Source organism: Notolabrus celidotus, chromosome 14, assembly GCF_009762535.1.
Source record: "Notolabrus celidotus isolate fNotCel1 chromosome 14, fNotCel1.pri, whole genome shotgun sequence".
NCBI lineage: Eukaryota > Metazoa > Chordata > Actinopteri > Labriformes > Labridae > Notolabrus > Notolabrus celidotus.
Genome location: NC_048285.1, coordinates 28,752,909 through 28,772,418, shown reverse-complemented (window position 1 = coordinate 28,772,418; position 19,510 = coordinate 28,752,909).

The following is a 19,510-nucleotide window of genomic DNA, read 5'->3' as shown; positions in this document are numbered from 1 at the left end:
TTTACAGTGAAGTGGGTTTGAGGTGCAACTGCTTTTGATAGGAGCTCAAAGAGACCCGTGGAAATATTTAGTGAAAGGAGAGAGCTCTCCTGCAGGGGAAGAGGCAGGTCCCTTTTTGTGTTTTTTTGGGAGTGCATCTTTAGGTTAGCAGAGCAGGGGGGCTTCTAACACACCACTTACCACACAAGTAGACCCACAGGAATTATCTAATCACAGATATGCAAATTTCCCAAACTCTAATTCTGCAGCTTCGCTGCGGTTGAATGTGTAGTTTAATGCTATCATCTGACTCTGCTTGTGACAGTGGGGTTGTTGTGCATTGTGGCTTGGGGCGCACTGGCTCTTATTTGATCTTATTGATTTGGCTTTTTTTCCAGGGCTGCATTTGGAGACAGAGAGGAGGGGCATTATAAGGCAATAAGGAATATTACAAGTGTTATCTTGAAGTTTGTGTGACTGTCTTTTCACTGACAGCAATTAGCAAGGTGATGGCGGGTGGAACAAAGTCTGGGAAAAGAAAGATACAGCCTCCTGAAGTGTGTCTACTGTCAGTAAATCTGCCTGCTGCTATGGCTTCTTAGAAATGGTGCAGGTCCATTTAGAGATACTAAAAAGCACAATTATATTATTTTAAGTCCAGTTTCTAATATAAAGTTAAAAATGCAGCTACAATATGATGACTTCTGGATATTTTAAACACAAATTAGAGCTTTGTGGTTGCAAAATGAAAAATAGGCACTGCTTGCATACTGTACTTCACTACAGAATTAGCCAAAAATGGTTTTCAGGTGTGATAGTGCTGTTAAAACTCTGCTAATGGAAGCATCATCTACTCCTTAGCACTTGTGTTAAATTGTATAATTATTTATTTTTTAAAGTAAGTGTGTCTCCTCCTCTGTATCAGCATGCACTCTGTTTTCATATGCCACCACACAGCAACCAGTGCTATATGTTGTGCTTGACATTTTTCAGAACATTTCAGAATCAGCTTTATTTCAGAACCAGCTTTATTCGCCAAGTATGCTTGAACACACAAGGAATTTGACTTTAGTAAACTGTGCTCTCTTTGTACAAGGCATAAGAATAAGAATAAGAATAAGAATAAGAACTACAATAAAAAATAAATAAAAATATAATAACAATAACCTTAGCTATAAATACAAAGAAACAACAAATAGGCTTGACTAATATGTACAGGCTAAAATAATATGATAAAGTGCAGTGGTGAGTTGCAGAGGTAGTTTTTACATTATAAAAATAGAAGTTAAATAATACAAAAAATAGAAATATGGAATTCTGCTTGGAGAATTGTTGCATTGTATATCTACATGTATATTTACAGAGAGTAGTTTATCTGACAGGTATGACACTGTTATGGTTTAGTGTTCATCAGAGTGACAGCCTGGGGGAAGAAACTGTTCTTATGGCGGGTTGTTTTGGCGCACAGTGATCTGTAGCGCCTGCCGGAGGGGAGGAGTTTGAAGAATTTGTGTCCAGGGTGTGAGGAGTCAGCGGTGATGCTACCTGCCCGTTTCCTGGCCCGGGACCGGTACAAGTCCTGGATGGGGGGCAGGTCGACACCGATGATTTTTTCTGCAGTCCTTATAGTCCGTTGCAGTCTGTGTTTGTCTAGTTTGGTTGCAGAGCCGAACCAGACAGTGATGGAGGTGCACAGAACAGACTGGATGATGGAGGTGTAGAACATGATCAGCAGCTCCTGGGGCAGGTTGAACTTCCTGAGCTGACGCAGGAAGTACATCCTCTTCTGGGCCTTTTTTCTGATAGTGTCTATGTGGGAGGTCCGCCTCAGGTCCCGGTAAATAGTGGATCCCAGGAACCTGAAAGAGTCCACAGTAGACACAGTGCTGTTCAGGATGGTGAGGGGGGGGCTTCTCCTAGCTTCTCCTTGACCGCCATAATCACAATAAATTGAACTGAGTTGAATTACTGATGCAAAACTTGTCAAATGTAAGATATTAGCATACACCTTTGGGGCTTAAATTTCCACAGGAAAATGAAAAAAGTCAGCATTGAGTGAAATATATTGCGTTAGTAATTTTCTCTACAGAGTAAATATGTTTTCTGCTTTATTGTGATATACTCAGAATTCTCTTGTGATGCACACAGAGGGATCTGACCCCCAGGTTGAGTTATACACTATACGGTGTAAGTGTATGTGTGTAAGTGAGAGTGGGATATGCACAGAGAAAAGAAGCCTACTCAGTCTTTTTTTTGCTTCAAGCACAATTTTGTTCACGTTCTTTGAAGGACTGTGAGTTGAGTACATCTATTTTCAACTATTATGTCACATTTACTCTACTGTATGCTGCAGTACAGTGCAGTATATGTGACATATATCCTTTGATCGTGGACACGATCAATCCTCAATTCTTCTACAATGTGAAAAAGAATCAAGAAGATTCAGCGAAAACATTAGACATGAGGAATTTCATCTGAGATATGTACTACAGCCTGTTTGAAGAAGGCTTTGTGTTTACTACATGAAATATATCTTTAAACCTAACATGTAAATCAGCTTTAACCATGTTATTACAACATATTCTCATGCTGCCATGGTCTTCTGTTCGACTTACGCAGTGTCCATTTAGAGTTAATGATGGAAGCCTAACTTGAAGGCACGCTTGTGATTTCAAATGGGCCATAATTTGCCGTAATGTTAATCTAGATATATATTTCATGGGACCTAATGTGCTTAAACGATTGTCATATCAGCCCACTCCACCGCTTAGTTTAATTTCCTGAGATCGTTTGAGAATGGTTCATCTCGCTGAGGGATGCACAGTCAGAGTCACCAGACACAGGCCTAATCAAAAGGAGCTTCACCTGCACATCAGGGGAATAGATGGAGGGGAGGAACAGCTGTGTCTGTTTCTCTTGGCACGAATTAGAGGTTACCCATATCCTTATCCGATGTAAATCACTTATTTGGTTGCAATACATGCTGCAAAATGTTTGTATATCCACTTGGGGGCAGGTGTAAGAAGAAATGCAAATTAGTAGATTGGGTAACCTTGATGGGGAGAAATATGTCTGAAAGTCGCAGCTGTCCCATCCTCTTAAAGGAAATAGTTATTGACTTAGGGAACAGACAAGCATTTAGGGTATGGCTAATTGAAAATGACAACTCTGGTGAAGGCTAGCCCTTGAGACGTTTGAAAAAAAAAATGCATAGCAGTAGTGACAACAGAGAGGCCAGGGATAGAAACTGTCTCAGCAAGACAATGGCACCCAAGGGAGTCCTATTTTCACCGACAAATCTGAGACTAATAATGTAAAAAAAAAAAGGACGAAAGTGTCTTGCTGATACGTCCCTGTTGTCTGTTTTTCATAGAACGGGAGCAGAGATATTCAAAGTCAGAGATATGGTATCACACTGTGCAGGCTGTATAGTACATGGAGCATTGTGTGTGTTTTTATTTCCTACAGAGTGACAAAAGGGAAAGCTGTGTGAGGAAACAGCCGGGCATCCTGAAATCTGTAAACAACATGTTTTCCACTGTCCAGAGAATGCAAGGGTGTAATTTTGTTCTCAAAAACACAACAGTGACTAAGAATATAAGGGCCTGGGCATGTTTCCCTGCTCAGATTGGAGATGACATGCATTTTCTAGATTAAAGAAAGTGTTTTTTTGAAGAAATGTGGGTGATCTTGACAGCGGCAAAAACCCGTCCTTGGCTGCCTTCCTATCTCGCACTTTGTTTGCGAGGAAAGGCCCCCGCTGGTCTATCGGAGCCTGGAAGACAAACGTCCCTCAGGACTCATCTGACAACTTAATTTATATAATTGCTTGGAAGCATCTGTGTAAGAAAGACTGACTCTCAGCACCCTCCTCCACTTGTCACTGTTATGAATGACTTGGATTTGATGTCCAATGAGTCAAACAGACAGTTTTAAGTCACACAGATGTTGTCATGCTATAGCATATGCGAACGACAAAATTAACACTGTTGTTAATTTGATTACAGTGAAACATCCTTGGTGTTGAAAACAGTTTCTGCTTCATATCTCGCTCTCTGTACTCTGAAGTGTCTCCTGTAATGCAGCCAGCAGGCTGTACAAAAATCCGTGCACTATGATAAATGTGAACACATGTGAAGCAGTAATGTAATTAACATGAGTGACACTACAGAGCCTTCCTGTCTTGGTTCCTGCAGCCCTCAGTTCCTCTGGTAGTTGTCGGCTGATTTTAAAGGGCTAAAATAGCTTGTTTTGGTTAGGTAATACGTCCCACAGCCTGAAGTTGGTTAATTATGCAGCCTCTTAATCTGTTTGTCTTTGTGCTGTCCTCATTGTGTTAACTTTCAGTAAATCACCTGCAGATACCCGCAGGTTCCCTCTGTGCCACGGCTCAAATGGGTGGTTGTGAAAATGTTAAAGGTTATTAATTGTGTGTATGAACCCGGGCTTTGGAGCAGAATTTTAAAGAGGAAAAAGCAGCAAACAAAGCAGTGATTTGGGTTGTTATTGGACACAAAGCAAACTTTAGCTCACAGGTGATATTATAATCTGCTCAGCAGCACCCGTCTCTTCTTTAGTCACACAGGATTTCTTCTTCAGTTACATCACTCATGTGCTGAAATAGGTACCAGTAGGTCTGATGTGTCTTTGAGAATAGTTTGTCAGTGAAGTGAACATCAAGTATTTGTAGAGATGGTACAGAGAGAGGAGTGATGATGGTGATGGTGGGGAATGGCCCGGGGATGGAGTGTTTTTCAGTAGGCAGCTCCTGATTTTATGTGACAGTAAAGGGCCTTATCTTCCAGGGCCATGATGAAGCACAACACTCTTTGATTTTTTATCTTCCAAACGTCTAACAATCTCATGCTCGAGAAAGATTAGTGGAGAGAAGGTGTAAAAAAACGGGCTTTGCGGTTCCAGGGGAGTCAAATACAGCCGAGAACAGGGTCTAAGGCGGTATCTGCATCATGCTGATAGTACGAAACGAAAGATTAGTTGAAATTACTGACCTACTTTTGACCCTCAGGTTCATCAAAGTCAAAAAAATGTGATTCACCTCATGGCATGACTTGATTATTTGTGCATTAGTAAACAATACCATGTGCAGTGAGCAGTGAATGGGAGTTAAAAGGGATGACATGCATGGTAATCTTACATCGAGTTTATATAAACTACATTGTTATAATTTAATCTGTGACCGGTCAGTTCACTCCTACATCAAGTTGTTTTTTTCTGTGTACAGGCATCTCATTTGCAGTCTCTCTTCTGCTCTACATTTATTTCTGTTCCTTATTACCTCAGACAGCACATTGATCCCCTGAGGAACTAGTTTGGGCTGGTTTTTTTTTCTCCACCTTGCTTAAAATTCATTGAAGCTCAAACCTTTCTTTACAAGTCTTCCTCGATTGCTGTGGTATCTTAATAAGTGAAACCTCTGAAGACTCGGAGAGTGACTCTGGGCAAGCATCAACAGTGTCGACGGAAATCAAAGGCACCTCCAGAGATCAATGAATGTTCTAGTAACATTTGTTATTATGCCTGTTTATGTAGATCTACCTTTTTTTTCCAGTTTGATCTCTAACCCTAATGAAAATGTCTCCGGGCGCTGTCGGTTGACTGTCCTGTTTGTTTGCTCATTAATGCAGAATAACTTCTCTGCTTCTTGTAAAAGCAAGTCCTAAAACAAACAACATGCAGCATCCTTGTAGATTATGTTCTCCATAATTTATTGGATCTTAAAATCTGTGTTGTTGCATCATTTATACTTTGTTATTGGAATTTTTTATAAGAGCCCCATCCCATCATGAGCTACCAGTGGAGTGCATTTTTCAGATGGAATTTGAACATTTATTTCTCACCAGTTTTGCAATGATATGACTGCAAAGACCCTGAGAAGGCTGCTTTCTTTAATAAATAACATCGTTTCAGAAGGGTTGTCTAATGTGCTGCAGAAAGTGCTGGAAGTATTTTTACTTTGCTCTGTTAGATAATTTATGCAACAGTTTTATTTCCAAATGAACACACACAGTTTTTGGAATTTTATAATCTGCAGGGATAAAAGACTTTCAAACATATACAGTGGGGCAAAAAAGTATTTAGTCAGCCACTGGTTTTGCAAGTTCTCCCACTTAGGAAGATGAGAGAGGTCTGAAATTTTCATCAGAGGTTCACTTCAACTATAAGAGACAGAATGAGAAAAAAAATCCAGGAAATCAGGATTAGGATTTTTAAAGAATTTATTTGTAAATTATGGCGGAAAATAAGTATTTGGTCAATAACAAAAGTTCAACTCAATACTTTGTAATATAACCTTTAATGGCAATGACAGAGGTCAAACGTTTCCTGTAAGTCTTCACCAGGTTTGCACACACTGTAGCTGGTATTTCTGCCCATTCCTCCATGCAGATCTCTAGAGCAGTGATGTTTTGGGGCTGTCGCTGGGCAACACGGACGTTCAACTACCTCCACATATTTTCTATGGGGTTGAGGTCTGGAGACTGGCTAGACCACTCTAGGACCTTGAAATGCTTTTTACGGAGCCACTCCTTCATTGCCCGAGCGGTGTGTTTGGGATCATTGTCATGCTGGAAGACCCAGCCACGTTCCATCTTCAATGCTCTCACTGATGGAAGGAGGTTTTGGCTTAAAATCTCACGATACATGGCCCCGTTCATTCTTCCCTTAACACAGATCAGTCGCCCTGTCCCCTTTGCAGAAAAACAGCCCCAAAGCATGAGGTTTCCACCCCCATGCTTCAGGTATGATGTTCTTGGGATGCAACTCAGCATTCTTCTTCCTCCAAACACGACGAGTTGAGTTTTTACCAAAAAGCTCTATTTTGGTTTCATCTGACCACATGATATTCTCCCAATCCTCTTCTGGATCATCCATATGCTCTCTGGCAAACTTCAGCAGGCCTGGACATGTACTGGCTTAAGCAGGGGGACACGCCTGGCGCTGCAGGATTTGAGTCCCTCTCGGCGTAGTGTGTTACTGATGGTAGCCTTTGTTACTTTGGTCCCAGCTCTCTGCAGGTCATTCATCAGGTCCCTCCGTGTAGTTCTGGGATTTTTGCTCACTGTTCTCATGATCATTTTGACTCCACGGGATGAGATCTTGCGTGGGGCCCCAGATCGAGGGAGATTATCAATGGTCTTGTGTGTCTTCCATTTTCTTACAATTTCCCACAGTTGATTTATTCACACCAACCTGCTTGCCTATTGTAGATTCACTCTTCCCAGCCTGCTGCAGGTCCACAATTTTCTTCCTGGTGTCCTTTGACAGCTCCTTGGTCTTGGCCATGGTTGAGTTTGGAGTCTGACTGTTTGAGGCTGTGGACAGGCGTCTTTTATACAGATAATGAGTTCAAACAGGTGCTATTAATACAGGTAACGAGTGGAGAACGGAAGAGCTTCTTAAAGAAGAAGTTACAGGTCTGTGAAAGTCAGAAATCTTGCTTGTTTGTGGGTGACCAAATACTTATTTTCCACCATCATTTACAAATAAATTCTTTAAAAATCCTACAATGTGATTTCCTGGATTTTTTTTTTCTCATTTTGTCTCTCATAGTTGAAGTGTACCTCTGATGAAAATTACAGACCTCTCTCATCTTTCTAAGTGGGAGAACTTGCAAAATCAGTGGCTGACTAAATACTTTTTTGCCCCACTGTAAGTGAACGTTTGAAAGCATTTAATATCACTATAATACTGACTAACTGATCTAAATGTCAGGCTCTTATTTTCATTTTTCACCTGTAATAATAGCGTCCTATTTCGCGTTATATTTTCCCTTCGTATAAATGCTGCGTTTCAAGCGAGGACGAAGCCTGGCCAGGATTTTTGTTTGGCTCTGGAACCGCTGCTAAAATGTTTCTCAAAGCCTTTTTTATTTTTGATCATACATGCCATTTAGAGTGAAATGCCCGGCTTTTCAGGAGCAAAAGGATTTTCTGAATCCATAAAAGTAAACCCTGAGGTTACCATGCATTCACTACCTCTCAGATGTCTTTCAGTCAAAGCCTTCTTAGTGTCCACTAACTCCTCGCAAGATGCACAGTGATGTCTCTTACGAGCCAGTGGGCATTTTTGAAAACACATTAAAAGAGGAAGAGGAGGGTTTTAGGGTCACCTTTCTTACACTAAGTCATGCATCCTGCAGGCTCATGATGAGTTGCTGCGTTCCACTCTCATGCTTCCTTTCTCCCCAGAGATGAGATGTGTATGGAGGTATCTGTCAGAATACAACTAACAGGGCTGCTCTGCTTAGCTGTGCCTGTGCAGCACTCCTCTGTTCATTGTCCTGTGACAAACATTGAATTTATTCTAGCCATGTGAGGTAGATATACAATCATTTCCTCTCTGACATAACTCTGCTCATATGAAGAGATGATGATCGATGTTTAGTGATTACTGGTTTACAGGCAGTGACTTCCTGATAAACATCTTGATCTGATACATTAACTATACACACAGTAAATGACCAAGTTGGCTATAAACTGTCAGCATTAACCATGGCATTCTGCAGGAAAGCATCAGTATACAGAGTGCATGCTTTAACTAATGTAGGGCTTAATACCAGCAAAATGTCCCCAAGATATTAGGATTATGCGAAGCATCATTAGGCATTGGGATAAGACAGAGGCACTGATGCATTTTAAAGGAAATAAAGAAAGATCCTCGATGAAGCTTCTATTTAAAGCCTCTATTGAGTGTTGAATACTGATGCTCAGTTTCACACGATCTCATGATATTAGCTGCAGCCTTGGTGTGGTGCATCATGGCTATAGTGCATTTTAAATGAAGACATTGCTTGTTGTGTCTAATATGTTTTCGTTTATCATGTCATGGTAGCTCTTCTATCATTTCAATATGTGCAGGGATTTATCCACATGGTTGACTTTTTAGACAAAGTTCAGCCTGCCTTGTTATGTCTCTTAAAGTGATTAGCTCTGAATGAAATGAGCAACCTGTGAGCAATGAGTGAGGCTACGCTGGATTGCCTCATTTTCCAGCAGTCCCCCGGATCAATAAATGCAATATCTAATATAATGGGAGGTTAATGGAAGAAGTAACAGCATGACTGAATTATATTGTTTGCAGATATGTAAGATGAAATATCGAAATGCAGCCTTAAGCTGCTCAAGACAAGATGAGGAATAATATTATTGATGTAAAACTGTTTACAACATTAATTCAGTGGTAAAGCTGTTCATTATGAAGATAACATGCTGTGCTGTAGTCTGAGCCTTCGAGCTCCAATTGGCCCCGATGGCAGATTTTGAAGTTTGAAATGAATCAGACACTGTGAGCATTTGTGTTTTGATACATGGATACAATCCAAGCGGCAACCTCTGGTCCAAAAATATGAGTCCAATGTGGAAGTGCTAAAAACTGCAGTTCATCCAGGATCTGGCTCCATCCAGGAGGCTGGCTCCAGAAGTACCAGAAACCACATACACACCAATTCATAGAAGACAGCAGAAATAAACATGTTTACAGCCTGGTACAAAAGACAAGTGTAGTCTGGATAGCTCATTTCATGATCGGCACACACTGTACAGGGGGTGAATTTTTTCACACACAGTAATTTCAAAGATAATGAGATTACAAGTCCTCCAATGAGAGGCACAGCTGACTTCATTGACAGGCGGGAACACTGTAGCTGTTGGCTAGGAGGCTCAAAGCCCCGCCTCTTTACATCACACTCGCTCAACAGCAGCAATATGGCTCCCGCTGACGATTGGCCTCATAACAGCTCTTCAGAAACAGATGGGTGACGTCACGGATACTACGTCCATAATTTATACAGTCTGTGGTCAAATCCAGCAAAACAAGAGTTAAAAGGTGCCTCACAAGCAGACATGAAAATACAAAGCATAAAACACCAAGCAGATGTAAAGACAATTTCACGGCTTAGAGGCATGAACAGCAAAAGTTCAGTCACCTTTAGTCACTAACTGAGATTTAGGAACGGTCAGATCCAACCAGAGCGATCAGTGCATAACAAATCCCAATACATGGTGGTGTCTGACCTTGTAAGGCTTCAAAAACAAGCAATACAATCTTAAAAACAATTTAAATCTAACTGCTAACAAGTGAAGAGGAGATCAGTGAAGGTCTAGTGTCAGTTTTCGTACATTCACAAACTATTAAATGGTTATTGTGATTCAAGAGGTTTGAAAATTGACAGCAGTGCAGTTAAAGCAGCTGTGTGGGTTTTTTGTGAGAACAGCAAAGGAATGTTTACTCTTAAACTTTGAGTGGATCTTTGAGGCGTATCAGAAGTGAAAGTGGATTTATTTTCTCATAAAACATTTTCAAAGCCAGGAAGAGGACTTATTAACATCAACGTTTCCTATAGGCTTTCTCTCCTTCCCTGTCTTTTGTTGGCAGATGCAGAATGTCTCGGTGTTGAAGCTGCTGCTGTTGATCAGTAAAATAAAGGACAACGCTCCCATGAACATCTGTCCTGTTACGTGTTTGAAAGAGATTTAACATTGCAGGAAATGTCTTTATAGAGATACATAGTTTTATTTCATCCAGTGGAAACTGATATCTGAAGACCACTTACTGATCCAAAGTTACAAACAACACGACTGATTCTCTTCTCGGTACAAACGGGGGACGATGAGATGACGAGGAAGCATAAATTGGTTTCCTCAGGTATAGGGGGATAAACAGAAGGGCTTTGATTACCATAGCAACACCAGCCACCTTAAATTGAACTTAATTTACATAAACAGTAGGAATAATATGTCGGCAGAACACGATCATAAATATGCATAACTTAAAGTTCATCAGTTATTTGATGTTGACATTTACTTTTATGAAGGATTAAAAAAGTAAAACAAACTTTTTTATTTTCTGAACTGTGTAAATATCTCTCAGAAGAAGTTGAGTGTGAGTCACATATAGCCAAACCCTTTATGTTGTGTTGATAAAAGGGATGTTTTTTTTTTGTTGAAGTGGGTTTATCTGAGGTACTTGTCTGTAGTAAGTGTATCACCAACAAGGAATCTCAGTCAGCTCGGCCCCAATGGAAGCGATTCCATCAATCGCTGCAGACAGGGTCAGCTCTACCTCCTCATTTCTTCCTCATAGTACACTTTAACAAACACTTTCCAAACACTACTCTCTGTGTTTAGTGTACACTCTTATTTTCCAATCTTCAAATTTCCAGGGCCCATTCTGATCTGTACTATTCTCAGATGCCAGGCACACATGTTCCTCCGCCTGCAGTGCACCGATCAGCTGTTCCGATCTGCAGGCTTGGAAAGAAACAAAAATAAAGCCAAGCTAGATAATAAGTGATTCTGACAGCGAGGATGACCTGCTGTTTGCTGCAGACACAAGTGGACATCTTGATGAGTTAGAGTTTACAAAGGAAGGAGCAGACTCAACGGACCAAAGGAGAGTGGAGAGAAACTTTGGAGCTGTGTCTGAGAATAGTGCAAAACAAGCTGGCTTTCTGAAGGCAAAGTAAAGCACTGACACATAGAGCGTGCACTTACACTGAGAATAATACTTATGTTAGATTTTGTTAACATTAGCTAAATTACACAGTAGAGCTTCATCCGTTGATTAATAGCTTTCATTTCAGGTTCTTCGTCTGCTTTCTCATCAAAGGGGCCGACCTGATTGGCAAACACTTAAGCCTGATTTATACTTCTGCATCAAACTGACAGTGTAGCCTACGCTGGAGGTCTGCGTAGCTCTTGTACCAACGCAGAGGCCTACATACGTAGCTGACGCGCATCTCCTCCAAAATGTAACTACCTCTAGAATCGGCTCGGACCACAAGCTGTGTGATTGGTCCGCTCGGCGGCATTGTATTTCCCACATTAACAGCACTTCCACATCGGCCGTGTATTTTGTCTCCTCCTCTCTATTCTTCACTGTAATCATGTCTGTATGATAAACAGCAACATGTACCAGCTGTAGATTAACATAACACGCTCTGAATTGCTGTGGAAAAGTAAACAGAGATCATAGCGGGACCGGAAGCAGGTGACCGGCTATCAGAGAGACCACACTGCCCTAAAGCGTTTCAGGCCAACCCCAAAGAGAATGTGACGACCAACCCCAACTGGATTTTTTTTTGCTAGCATCAAGGCTAACAGCCATCTCACAACTAGTAAGCTAGCTAATAAAAATCTAAACTATAGCTTTCCCCTCACACTTTGTAAGGGTAACACTTGTTTTGTTATAAACCCATCGTTTTAAAAGCCTAGAAGAAAAATACTGAGGAGCTGAATATTTACAATTTGACATGAAAAACACAAAAAGTCCTCTCACCTCAAGTTCAGCTGTCTTACTCCAGAGAAGACTATGTAGGCGAGCTCTAATCCTAATTCTGGAAATGTCCATACCCCAATTTGAGAGACAGCGCCCCCTGGTGGCGAGATATAACGAGTGTGCCAACCAACCCGTGTGACAACCAACCTCGTTCTCCTCTATGTGGTGCTCAGAAGTATAAATCAGTCTTTAATGCTGACAAGTACCTCGAAACAATCCCTTTAAAGCTGCAGACAGGAACTTTTGGTTTGTGTTGATTTTGGCACCCCCTGTGGTCACTTCTATGTTCTTCTCCTGTCCGTCACTTCAGTAAAATCTAATCCTGCTTTCTTTTAACAGTCAAATGTGTCACTCTCTGTGAAAATAAAGGCTGTTTCTTCAGCGTGCTGTTAGTCGTCTGGTCTGACGCCTACCCCCTCACAGCTGTTTCAAGCGTTAGAAATCACATCATAGAAATAGTCAGTGTTGCTGCTGGTGGTCTTGGTCATAAAAAGGCATCAGTATTAATTTAATCTGTTACACAACCAGTTAAAAACTCCCCACGGGGGTTTAAAACAATCAGAGGAAGAGGTAAATTCATAAAGCTGTTGATTATTTTCATACATTAAACGTTATCAGCATCATGTTTTAGTGCATGACAATTTGAATGAGAGATATCCAGTCCTTCATCTTAATCCTGCTCCCTTTTTAGTGTATCTCTTTTTAATGTTGCACTGTTATCAAATTGATCTTATCACTTATCTGTAATTTCTTTATTATAATTAACAATCATGCATTAAAGAATTTATGTAGAATTTAAATAACTAGCGAGCAGCGTCTCTGTGTTGTCCGTCGAAGAGATGAAGGTGCTTGATCACCACACAGCGGACACCACATTCAAATGAATTGAGATTTAATGACATCTATATATCATATGTATCATTGGCTCAGATGTGCAGTGGGGATTGTGCGTCTCTGGGAGTGAGCATGTGACACATTTATATCTACCTGTCAACAGCTGCTGCTGCTGCTGCTGCTGATGCTGTGCTCCACTTTTCAGCTGTGACTCTAAAATAGTGACCACGTCCAACGCCGACACAATTCTATGAAAGCAATTTTTAGAGGATGAGCAGAGATTGCAGGGTTTTCCAAAAGCACCTTTACTACCAGCTTTACCTCCATGGACCATGCTATAGTTACCATAGCAACTTGTGCCTCTTGATTTGAGCGGGAGAAATCAGGTCACATTATGGCAATGTTGGATGCGACCTTTACTTCAACACAAGCCTAATAGTTGATTTTCTCTTCCCTTCCTGCCACACACTGTGCGTCTCCGGTACCTACATTAATTGTGTGCATCTAGTCACTCGTCAACATAAATGAATGCATGAGTTTCTATCAGGATTAAAAGCATACTGGCTAATTGACAGGAATTGTAGCATCAAAGCGAGGACTTTCAAAAGACCATCTGTGCTTTCATTGTGTATCTCTTTGTCTTCTGTATGTCATTAGGAGAAATCTCAGGGTATCCCTTAGCTGTTTATACATACACTGTATTCATACAACATCAGTCTACACGGATTTATACAGAGGTAAACATGTCAGAGATTTGAGATGTAGCGTGTGAGCAGCTGTTTTTATCCAGCAGATAGATTTCTCAACTTGTGGCTCAAGTAGAAAAACTGACAGTGTTGCCATGTAATTATTTGTTGTGTGAATTCATCCATTATTCTGACTTGCTGTTTGCAGTAACGCAGCGTTGAGAACAAAGGCACTGATAGCTCTGATTTTTTTTGTCATCTGTGACATTGCATTCAGTTGTGTGTTGAAGCTGCCCAGCTCTCATGATTCTTTCACATGCTTTTCCTTTTGTTTTGTGTCCATGAGACCCAGTACAGCCAGCCAGCACCATCCAAATATTACAAAACCAAACATCATTGATAGCGGTTCTCACTTCAAGTAGCAAGTGGTTTTTGTTGTTAACAGTGCAACATTTATGCCTGTTAACTGTTCTGACCTGAGCTGTAGAGATCCAACAAAGAGCCTGGAGAGAGACGGTCCCCCTCATGTGCCAGATCACATACTCATTAAATCTCAATTTCAGCAGAGCTCATTTAAAGCACAATTGCGTGACACACACGCAAGCTGCGACCCGCCGAGTCCTGTGAATGGGGACAAATTCAAGTGCTGAGCTTTGGATGCTTAAAGTGGTGAGTGTGTGTTTGTGTGTTTGTGTGTCTGCAGCAGCCAACCCTATGATTCTGTATTCAATGTGCACAATGTAGTATGTATGTAAATGTAATCTGCATACTTCAGGTACCACCCAATCATCTTTGAGTGGATCCAAACGGTAAAAAGAGATGTCGTTGTCTGCATGATGGACTGATATAACTTGGCTGGTGGATTATTGAGTGTGCAGCAGCTCCTGCCTGCAGCAGGGCTCTGACTTGTCATTATCTTAAAGTCAGAGTGGATTGATTAATTCATGTATACATTCTCCCAAGAAAGAAATTGTCTCAACCCTTAAATGCTTTTAGGGATGGTGCCCTTTTGCAAGACTCAAATGTCACTCTGTAAGTGTGCCTCACCTGTGGTGGAGGAGTGATAATAATTATTGCAGGAAAGGGATTCTGAATTGTTTTATGTTTCAGGTTATATTGCATAATCTACTAATCAGGTTTAACATTTTATTCAGCCTTGGCAGATGTAGCCCCCAAAGCCACTTTGATGTAGGAAATTCACCTTACTGCATGGTCTGTCTGCCCGGCTCCTCGTCTGATTTGAGATGTGGAATAAAACAAAACCTTCACAGAAAGTTCAGTCAGCTTTTTGAAGGATTAGGACCCTGAATCACTGAGCCGTTCGCCGGCACCGTTAAACTAAGACTGATCATTAACTCCTGATTGTAGTTTATCAGTTGACATGTTTGTTGTGATAAAAAAACAAATGATTGAACTTTATATTTAACATTTCACAGTTTGTTTGTGAAGGTTTACTATTTTTGAGCCTGTGCTGTGTGAGCGCTTTCATTCCAGACAAGTGTGCTGCCCTTTGATATTTTGTAATACAACACCTCTAAACAGCAGAGTTGAGTAATACTCATGGATTTGTGTCGTCTCTGATGTTTCACGCTGTTTATTAAATGCTGACTTTTTCTCAATCTGAGAGGAGTCAGCTTCCTGACTTCTGCATTGTATAGATTTCCTGATAGATGGATGGTAGGAGTGGGACATGTAAGATAGCATGTTTTAAAGCAACTGTTCTCTGGAGAAATAAGCACACAGAATGAGATGTAGCACCTGATGTTGAAACAATACATCACGTCGCTACACATTCATGTTGAGCTGGGGAATGAGTCTGGCTTTTACTGTGAAACAGGTGCAGAAATGTTAATGTCATAGTTTCTAATAACAGCATACTAACCACACAGCGGGAAGACATAAAGTTCAACAACCGTCACACGCTGACTCTTCTTCAAACACCTGCTTTCTTTCAAATGCTGCTACTTCTGATGTTTAGTCATACTGTGACCACAGGGTGCACCATGTGTGTGTGTCTGTGTGTGTGTGATTGGCTGTCACGCTCAGTTTTCGATAAGGCAGGGTCATTTTCCATACAATAATATTACGAATCATATCAAACTGCTGCTCATCACAGTTTTTCATAGGGAGGAAAGTTAGACACTTTTAATGTAAACAAACTCTATTTCTTGGCAGACTTCGGTCTGAACTTGCTGACATGTTTTTATACGGTCTCATGTGGTGCTGCTGAAATATGTCTTTAGGAAGGTGTTTGAACATGGATGATTTTGGAATGAAGTTTTGGATGTTTATATCCCACTGCCCAAGATTACTCTCCGTATGGTGACCGTTCTTACACTTACACATTCTGATTGCACTTTTTCCTCAGTGTTAATCGTAGTAGTGGTTTACTGGTGTCGTTTTTTCAGTGGCTGATGCTGATAATTAGAGCACAGGTTGACCGATGCTGATATGATGTTGTTTGGATATAATACAACAATTTAGTTATGATAAAGAATTAGAAAAAAACTTGAATGAACATTTTATTAGATAAATGGTGTTGGTTCAGTAACATATTGTTGCATTGGATTTCAGGATATCTGTCCATATGAAGCTCTGAAAAGCTCCAGAAAAGGTATTAAGCAAGCGGCAACTGCTGGCTGCAAGAATTGAAGCAAATGTGGAAGTGTTAAAAACTGCAGTTCATTGAGTGTCCACTTGAGGCTGGCTCCGGAAGTACTGGAAACCACATACACACCAATTTATAGAAGCCGATCTTTACAGCAGAAATAAACATGTTTACAGCCTGGTAAGGCCCAGGACACGCTGGCGAGACTATGTCTCGCAGCTGGTCTGGGAGCGCCTCGGTATCCTCCCAGAAGAGCTGGTGGAAGTGGCCGGGGAGAGGAGTGTCTGGGCTTCCCTGCTTAGGCTGCTGCCCCCTCGACCCGGACCCGGATAAGCTGAGGAAGATGGATGGATGGATGGATGGACAGCCTGGTACAAAAAACAAGTGTAGTCTGGATTGCTCATTTCACGATCAGGGGGTGGGGGGTTTCCCAGAGTAAGGGTCGGGACCCCCGGGGGTGTCTTGAGATGTCTTCCAGAATGTTTTCTTTTTTTGTAATGATCTAAAAACAGTACATTTTACCCATTATAGTAAAAAATATAGATACAAATAGTAGCTAAACTTGAAATAAAACCTTGAAAATAGAAAATGTAATGAGTTTTCTGACTTTCTTTTTGCCAGATGACTCCTAAGTTTAGGGTTAGTGAACAGTTAATTATCAAAAGCAACAGTAGCAGCAGGTTAATTCATAACGACACAGGAAACACAGACACATGCTCATATAGGTAGGCAAATTTTCTCAGACCAGCTAAATGAAGCCACATTAAATCACTTTGAGGGACAGTGGGGGTCACAAGTCTTTGCCACCTATATTGTGGGGATCACGGGCTGAAAAGTTTAGGAACCCCTGCTGTATGGGGTGGGAGTTTTTTCTAACGCTGCAATTTCGAAGATATTTAGATTATGAGTTAGTGAGAGGCACACCTGACTTGATTGACAGGCGGGAACACTGCAGCTGTTGGCTAGGAGGCTCAAAGCCCGCCTCTTTACGTCACACTCGCTCGACAGCAGTTATGTTGAGTTCAACATTTCCAATACGGCTGCAGCTGACTGGCCTCAAAACAGCGCTTCAGAAACAGATGGGTGATGTCACGGATACTACATCCATTAAATACAGTCTATGGTATGAAGTAGTATTTTTTTCACTCAGGTAACATCACATGAAATCTAGCTTAGTCACGTTTCCCACAATTCCACAGCACCTGAGCTCTGCTTGTAGAATGCAGAATGGCCAAATGGACACAAGGGGAACACTAACAGTAGTTGACACTGCACACTGACAGGCTGACTGAACTGTCTGCAGGCATTCTCTGTTTTTAGTTTTTTAATCCGCCTTGTGTAAGACATTAGTCGGTGCACATTATGTCGAAATGCAATTAATTGGTCCGATTAATCAGCCGACCAATTAATCAGTCTATCTCCATTTATCAGAATGTTTTTCTTGTTGTTGTTGAATAATTCATGCTAAGTTGAAGCGAAGGAAGCACCAAACAGTATGCACTGAGCAAAGTTCCACCCGTATCAGACATTCTCAGTTTGCCGCTGTGTGGTTTTTTTTGTTGCACTGAAGCAATAGTTTTATCAGAATATATTACTTTCGGAGTTCAAACAGAAGGTGCACCTTCTGTTTATCTTCATGACACTAGTAAACATCACATGTTCAAGGAGCCCTCAGGAAAGATGCAACACCCTGAGAGGTGGGAGACGGAGCTTGTAAGTGACAAACAATAGAAGAGCAGGTGGTGCAACCTCTCAGCCAGGGGCACATTTTTCACTTAACTCAGGGGACCCGGCGCGCACAGAGTTCATATTTTTGTGTAAACATTTACATGACAAGATTTCAGACGTTGATGAAACTACACCTTCCCCAATGAAATAGGTGATGCTAGCAAAGACAATGAAAGAAAATATGAAGAAATGTACATTTAGAGGAGAAATTCATGTTTTAGATTATTCAAAGTAAAGAGTCATTATAAGAAGTGAGAGTAAAAGAGTCCCTTTTATGACTGAAAACCACCAAAAGTGCTTTATTTTAAACATTCAGATGAGAACACATTTGATGAGAGGTGATGTTTGATGTCTGATGAATCTGAGCGGTATAATCAGGCTGTCCCTGAATGTAAACATATTTCATTTGAAGAGCTGAAGGTTTTCCAATGGAGCTACCACTTTCTGATGCGCCTTTGCAGCGTCTGATAGTGATACTAGAATGACATCTCAAAAGAAAGAGAGCCACTTCAGATGGACTCCTCCTTATCTGCAGGCTGTCTATGTAATCCCTTTATCAGTTTAGAACCTTTGGCATCTTCGGTTGACCGCATTTGTTCACCTGTCTCACACATGTCAGCCTCTCTACACCGTCCTTGTTGATTTTTGAGCACAAACACTGACTAGTTTTTCAAATAAATGAATTATTATTGCAATTATTCAGCCTCTCAATAGATTGAATGATGTTAAGAAAACTATTGAGAATGAAATCTTGCACACTGTTTGTCTCCAGCCTGGGCTGAGGAGCATTAAGTGGGGCAATGTCAGACCTGTCACATGTGGCGTTTAGTAGTTGAGTTCAGTAATCTGGTTCCACACCATGAAGAGGTGTAAAAGTTGTGAATGAAATCTTAAGATCAATTCTCAATCTAACTGTTAGTCAGTGAAGTGGAGCTCAAGCTGGAGTGATGTGTTCAAAAACCTTGTCTTTGTAGGAACAAGTGTGCCTGCCACATTCGGCACCAGCTGCAGGCCATGTAGTGAGCTTTGTCTGAAACAGGAGTGAGGTGTTTAGCAGCAGTCTGAGTAAGAAGAGACAATGGCTTTAACAACTCTATTGAGACTCTGACTACATAAGAAGGATCTTATTTTGGTAATGTCTCTCGTGCATTACACAAGACTGAACAACTGTCTTTACTTGAGCATCAAAATAAAACTGGGAGTAAAATAAAAGAGCGAGGGTTTTCTGCAGGCAGTTCCACATTGGCAGACAGAGAGCTGAGCGCGTCTTATATTTTGGATCTGGGAGGAAAAAGAGCTGAAGAGGAGAATCTCTGATTTATCTGCGTGTAGTTGAGGGAAGTTCTGGGATATCCAGCAGTGTATATCGGATTTAAGGGAA